The sequence below is a fragment of the Macrobrachium nipponense genome, chromosome 9 (assembly GCF_015104395.2).
Source record: "Macrobrachium nipponense isolate FS-2020 chromosome 9, ASM1510439v2, whole genome shotgun sequence".
Lineage (NCBI taxonomy): Eukaryota > Metazoa > Arthropoda > Malacostraca > Decapoda > Palaemonidae > Macrobrachium > Macrobrachium nipponense.
The window spans coordinates 47,587,982-47,595,481 of NC_061110.1; the positions used below are offsets into that span (position 1 = coordinate 47,587,982).

At 36.8% G+C, this 7,500-nt stretch overlaps 1 long non-coding RNA gene across 1 annotated transcript in view; it reads left to right on the plus strand.

Annotated features, from left to right (window-relative positions):
- Window positions 1–2,541, plus strand: part of LOC135218275 (uncharacterized) — a 105,697-nt gene extending 103,156 nt beyond the window's left edge. Inside the window, exon 2 of the long non-coding RNA XR_010315269.1 lies at window positions 1,371–2,541. This is a non-coding gene — a long non-coding RNA (uncharacterized LOC135218275). The remainder of the gene's footprint in view (window positions 1–1,370) is intronic.
- Window positions 2,542–7,500: the final 4,959 nt, after the last annotated feature.

Genomic DNA, 7,500 nt, shown 5'->3' on the forward strand with positions numbered 1-7,500 from the left:
CAGTGAATGACAGAAGAAGTTACCTTGGCGAAATATATAGTGGGAGAAATACCCTTAGGTTATGCCTGGGGCCGTCGCTGAGTCGCCATAGATTCTGTTAATTGCCTTAATCCTCTTCATCGTTGGCTGAAGGAAGACCTTGTCTATATGGTCAGAATCCCAGCCTCTGTTGGAAAGGTTGATACAATTATCATGTTGTTTTATCAGTGAAGATTCCTGATTTCTGATTAATTAAGTTCTTTGTTAAGAAATTCCGGGGAGCAGATTCTCAGGGTTCTAAGAAATAGGTTACTTGCTATGCCTAGTTTCACTGAAATGTCATGATAGCTCTGAGAATGTACTCCCCAGAATTTCTTAACAGAGAACTTGAAACAACCAGAAATCATTCTTATCTTGTTAAAATACCCCAAGCACATAACAGAAAAGGCCATGTATAAAGCAAAGAGCATTCTTTACAAACTCACAGAAAAAGAAAAGGAAAAATACACAAACAAAATTGTAATCCCTCACTTGGACAATTTACGAGAGATCAAAAACCTTAGGCCACTCCAACCCTTTCATCTTTACTTATCCGAATACACTAGGGAAATCATAATTACGTCCAGCAGAAACCAGTTTGTAGAAACGTAGGAGTGTATGAAATTCCCTGTATGGGCTGTGATAATTCATATTATGGATGCACATGTAAATCTCTCTCAGAGAGATTAACTCAACATAAACACTCGGTTAAATATGGACAAAATAGTTCGGCAATTTTCCATCATATAAATAACATGAACCATACCATGGATTGGAACTCATCCCGAATTTTATACAAGAGCAGCTGTCAATACAAATGTCAAATTTATTCACATATCTATTTATATTATGATGGTATAGTGCTGAAATCGGTGTCAGTTTGTCCTGGTGGTTGCTCATATTGGGTAATAACCTTTAGCCTTTCCAATGATACCACCTCCAAGGTATTAGCAGTTATGATTGAAGTGGCTATAACACTAGTGCTTATATTTGGCTTTTATATATCTTCATTTTATTTTTGTGTTATTACTGAAATATCTTCTCAAGAAATGTTAACATGGATCTACAGCTTACATGGAGCAGTGTAAGAAATGTTAACATGGATCTACAGCTTACATGGAGCAGTGTACGTTAACATTACATCTACATCAACGAATATGAATAGACGACAATGTAAATGTTGGAAGGGGGTGATAAAAGGAGTGGGAATAGGTAAAATCTCTCATGCTGCTAGACAATTGTAATCTGAAATGTATTTATAACAACAGTAGCTTTTCTTTGTTTTGGAGCATAGTATATGAATTTGTGTAATAAGCAGAGATGATAGCTCATATACATGTTTGATTTTCCAGGTTTGAGTTCAATAATTGTGGAAGTATCCAGGAACTACGAAGCTTAGATTTTTCACCAGTATTGTGAGAAAGTTGAACCTAACAATGTGGTCGTGGATAGCAAGGGCAGCGCTTTTCTTGGCTTTAATATCTGTGATTGTGGGTCCAAGGCTTTCTTCAAAACTGACTCCAAACTGTAAACTCGATGGTGTCTGGGAGGACGCTCATAACTCTGATTACTTGGTGGCAAAATTTGTGCCAAAACAGAACACTACAAAACTGTATTCTGAAATCTACATAACCTATTATGTTTATAATGGCCGTTTCAGAGGACATGGAATTTATAACGGCACGAATACTGGAGCCTACATCACCCTAGCTAGACCTGGCTTGGGCAAGAATCGAAATGGATTTATGATCTGTCATAATGGGAGACTTTTTATTGAGGGCTTTCATCCCTATGAACCTCAGGCACGGAGAGTTTTTGACAAGTCTGCATCTCCTTCTAAGCCAGATCAAGGAGGAGCTTTGACTGGTACCAGGGTTGAAACTGAAGGTAAAGGGAACACATCTAAAGCAACGCAGAATGGAATGGAACCTACAACGGAAGATCGTCCATCAACAGTTGCCTTTAAGTTGCAGACTTTTAATGTTACTTGTAAGTGCACAAATCAGAATTTTGATGGTGTCTGTAACTGCATTATTGATTAAAACGTAGTTTCATTCAAACTGAGGAGAATCCAAATTTGTAACATCTTGGAAGATATAATGTCATGGTTGAGGTATATGTATTTTTAACCTAGCATTGAATGATGGTGATATGATATTTTTTTCATCAAAAAGGTTGTTATTTTCTGACAAGGAAACAAAGTTAATGAATGCCTGCTGATGTATCAGTACTCAAATTCAACTCAGTTAAGTAACACGTGGACTAAATGTTTTGTTTTCAGAATTTTATTTTAGCTATATGTGATTAATAGTATGATTCTAGAAAGTATGATTTCATATATGATATGGTAACCAGATTATGTTGATATGTATTTTTATTGAATGAAGATTATTTTATCATTTACTATGGTTATTGCTTTAAAAACTGACTTTTTTTTCTGAAAAGGAAAGAACCCCATTTGGGCATAATTACTTTAGATATGTAATACTATAAACCAACTAGAGAAAATAAAATCAGTTCTGTGAGTGTGTATTAGTCGCCTCATATTTTCAGATGTGTGGTTAATCCTCCAGTTTTCATGACGGACAAAGAATAAAATATAATTGTGTGTGGCATTTTTTCTTCTTCGGAGAGAGTGGTAGAATACCGATATGCAAATTCAACCATCTCTTAGGTCCGGTATAGCCCTTTAAAATCAGGTTGATGAGCAAGTCAAATTCATCATGGAAATTCAGTAAATTTTTAGAAGAGGACGATTACATGTTTGAGAATTTTGCCCCTTCTCTGATAGATGCCACATTGAAAATATATTCATCTCATTATGTATATTGTCCAAGGAAACGGTAGGTTTTTGCATGCAGTACCATCGTGTGATGCATACAAATGGAAGCATGTAAAATTGATTTCCTGACTGGTTTTTTAATGTGAGGCTTCCAAAATGTAAGATTTGCATGACATCACTTATTGGACTTGATTTATTTTTGTTATTATACGGCCTAAGTTGCTAAAGTGGATGTACCTTCTTAAAGTTAATGAAAGCAGTAACTTAACTGCGCTGAGTAATGTAAAAAATAAGCTAATAGACCAAATGCCTTGATCAACTGTGGGGTTTTCTCCAAATTCCAGCTATAAATCCATGTACTTCTCGCATGATTTTCTGCATCTCATGATTTACCTGTCCACCCACTTCAACTCCTTTTCACTGTCTTGAGTACCGAGTGGCCTAAAGTGCCCCAGTGTTTGGTTGACAACCTGAAATTAAATTTATTCAAATTCGCATGTTACTCATATGCACACTTCTACCCATAACAGGATATATCATTATTTAGATAAGAATTGTGTGGTAATGAAATCTACTTGGCTTATGCGTTAAATGTTCTTTTCTTTCCTATACACCAGAAAAACTGAAGATATGCCATCCTTTATATCAACATAGTGGGTAGCTACTGTTAACACTTCAGCGGCTACTTTGTTTAAATGATTAGGTTAGAAGAGAGACTTGACTATTTTAAACTGCAAAACAATCAAACTGCTTAGCCCAGGAGTTGGTTTGCTTTCGGCTAGCCCAGGAGTTACTTTGCCTTCCAGCTAGCCCCAAAGTTATTTTTCCTTTCATCATTCATGATTATAATTACCATATTTCATATGCATTTATGTTATTGTAATTAATAAAAAGAATATTTAGTTTTTCAGTATGACGTAAGGGTGTGTCCACTCTACTGGGAAACGTCATAAATATACACAGGAAACATCACTTAGGTTTCACAAATGGGTTGAAATCATGGCGATCAATATTGGAGAACCATTCGTTACTCAACTCAATATTATGAAGCACTGGAGAGAATTACCAATTAGTCATTGGCTTGTATATAATGTGTTTTGTATGCAAAACTTTACTGATGTGTGTTTATGACATTTTTCCTGTTGTTTAGATGCGCCCATACTTTACTTTTATTCTTGTGCTTGCGTAATGTGCTGACCAAAATACTGTAGCTGTAGCTTGTATTCCAGATCTCGACATTGCTGTGTAATTTATAGCAGTATCTATAGACTATATTCCAATATGAGTTACATGTTTATTGTGTACAGAAACATTCCTAAATGAGGCACTCATCCAAACACAACACCTCACCTTGGGTAGGGGACTCGGTGTGAATGAAATTTTTGGGGTAAGATGGATAACTCTGTATATATATTGATTAGAAATTAGTACTTCCATGCTTCTTATAAGACTTAGTAAGAATGTGGATGAACTGTGAGAGCCAAGTTATAATGGAATAGACAACTTTTGTTTGCATTATATCAATCACTATCTGATGTTAGATAATACTATTTATGGCTGCATTCCTGTCATCATGGCTGAGATACAAGAAGTTGAGTTAACGGCCTTTTGAGGTGCAGAGCTGTCAACAGGACATTCAGGCCATCCTCACTTCAAAACAAATCTGGACACACCGAGACACTGAGGAAACACAGATTCAACACTCACGATTCAAGCGATCTTTTATGAATTTTTCTGAAGATATCTTGGGTCCTTGTCGGAACTGTAGTTACTAATGTATGTAAAGCACTGCAATCTTTCTAACTATATGTATTTGAAACCTCATCCTAATTTGTATATAGAATAATTGTTAACTATTCTTCAGGTGTGAGATAACACAGCTGACTCAGTGTAGACTTCCGTCTGTTTTTCCTTATGTCAAATTCTATTTTATTTCTTGCAAGAGTGCTTGACCTGTCATATTTTGTGTCAATAAATCAGAAAACCTTGAACCTGTCTGTTACTTGCTGCATCGTTAAACTGGTGATCCTGAAGATGACTAAAGCCACCACCACCACCACCAGTGACAATGCTGCATTAGTAAACATCTGCTTACTGCCCCTCACAACTCAAAATTCAGAGGCCTGGTGGTTCTCCAGAGCAGAGACCATTTTCAGGTCTAAGAAGATCTCGTCATCTTGCAAAGCTGACGCCGTACTCGAGTTCCTGCCAACCCAAAAGACATCATTACCTATAAAATGCTGAAGGCCCAACTACATTGGACCTTATGAGAGAGGTCCTGCTTACAAAATTACTCCACGAAACCGTTGATGGAGACTACACAATCAACCTTATCACCATCAGCCGCGCATCCACAGCAGCAGACCAACACAGAGTTGGACCACGATCCAGAGGACCACGATCCAGAGGGCCACATCGTCCCTGTACACCACTACCAAAGCTCCTGGTGAGAAACAAACCAAAATATAAGCCCAAAACAGAAAAACATCCCAAGGGCATTTGTTTCTGCCATGATCAAGAGGGCCTCTCTGCCCCTATGCATCACTACCAAAGCCCCAAGTGGAAAAACAAACCAAAATACACGCCCAAGGGCATTTGTTTCTATCACTGGAGGTTTGGGAGCAAAGCCTGAAAATGTGAAAATGATTGCAGCATTTCAAAACCATTTAAAAGGGTCACACAAAATAAGCATCAGCAGTGGGTAGACTGGTTGCCTCGTAAGAGATCACTCCTGCTTGCCACTGCCTTTCTTCCAGGTATAGGCAAAAAGACTTATATGTTTTTTCATCGTAGACAATATCTGCAAGATAATTACAGGACGCACTCACCCATACCTAGTGTAAGTGTTGAGAAAGAGAGCTATCAGCCTTTACTCACAACCTGTCCCACCCAGCAGGGAGATCCACTGCCTGAACCTTGTTGGAGTAGAACATCTGTTGGAGAAAGAAAGTGAACTTCAAAAATACTGGGCAATGTAATTGATGCAACTGTCTTAACAGGAATGAGAGAGAGAGAGAGAGAGAGAGAGAGAGAGAGAGAGAGAGAGAGAGAGAGAGAGAGATTTATTGATTGTCATTCAGAGATTTTCCTGGTAGTGCTGGTTTGGTCAGTTATAATATATAATGATATATACATACATAACCGCCTTATCCCTATTAATCTTGGATGGCTCTGGGAGGTTTCTTAATGAATATCCAGCAGCTTTAGTTTATTTATGAGATTTTGTGTACTTATATTGTTGACTTTCACTTAATACTCGTATAACAGAGCTAGTTGTAAAGTAACTTGATAAGGCACAGTGCATTTGGTTGAAGAGTAACCCGAAATCTCCAGCCCTCACGAAAGGAAACTGTGATCAGGTATTCAGATAAAGACGAAAGCTCAGTGTCTACGGCCTTTCCTTTCACCTCTCCTGCGAGCGCTTCTTAAACGAAAGGAAGTACGTTGAGGGCGATGAGTAGGAAAGGAGAAGGACGAACAGAGGGATAGGAAGCGCCTCCGGAGAAGAGCGACACCCAGTAACAACAAAATTTTAATTCCACCAACTTGTGTAATTTCGCCGCCGGGACCTCTCCTGTCCTGCGCGATTTGAAATTCACTGGCTTTTGGGGAAACTTCGTAAAGAGAAATTTGGAATATCGATTTCATGCTGCTGCTCCCGTCGACTCGTCCCCCAAGTTGAATGTGTTCCCCCAATGAAAAAGGGGAAAATTTTTTAATAGGTTCCCTAATCGCATAAGGGAGTAATTTTGAAATGTGTAACTGGGTTTTGATTGGAAGTTTGCCTTGCTTTGTTAGCTTCGGTGTGAATTATTTTTCATTCAAAATAGATGCAAAGTCATAAAAAATTAATTAAGATATATTATAATTGACATTTTAAAAACTAAGGCTCTGACTTGGTCTTAGGGGTCATTTTAATAATATATATATATATATATATATATATATATATATATATATATATATATATATATATATATAGTATGTATATGTATATATATATATATATATATATATATATATATATATATAATATATATTATGCAGGATTTTAAGATTTTTAAAAAATCATTATGGAATAATTCATTATTTGTGGCTATGAACAATCCTGGCAACCTTATCAGATTATCATCTGCTCTACCATCTTTCTGTGAAAAGAAAGAATGGTATTTTTTTTTTTATCAGATTATTTTTGGCATAAAGGGCACTCTGTTAAATGATAGATTTTTGTTTTGGGTGGGGAAATAGGACGTGATTTTCAGATATGCTTTATAAATTATAACTTACTTTCTCAATCTAGACTAATATTATTGGCGGTAAAATGCATTGGAGTCTGAGGTATAGTTGGAACGCCTGCAATGTTGAATGTTGAGTTGGTCAATTTAAGTCTTACATATTGCCATTATGCTTTTTAATATAAAAATGTAGAGTTGAAATAGAATATTTTTTGCAGATAAGAAGAATTCAAACATGTCAAATAAGGAAATTGGTAATTGTTTCTACAGCTGAATGGTTTCAGGGTTTAATTGGAGTGAACTAGGCCTAGGCCCTAGGGGGATGGTTAATGACATACGAGATCCTTGGGTAGTCGGTGCCTTTATGACCAGATGTAGTTATCGATGCTTTTGAGGGTTTTACTAGATACTATGTATATACCATTTATGAACTGAACTTGGCTAGACCAGTAATATCAGGGTAAC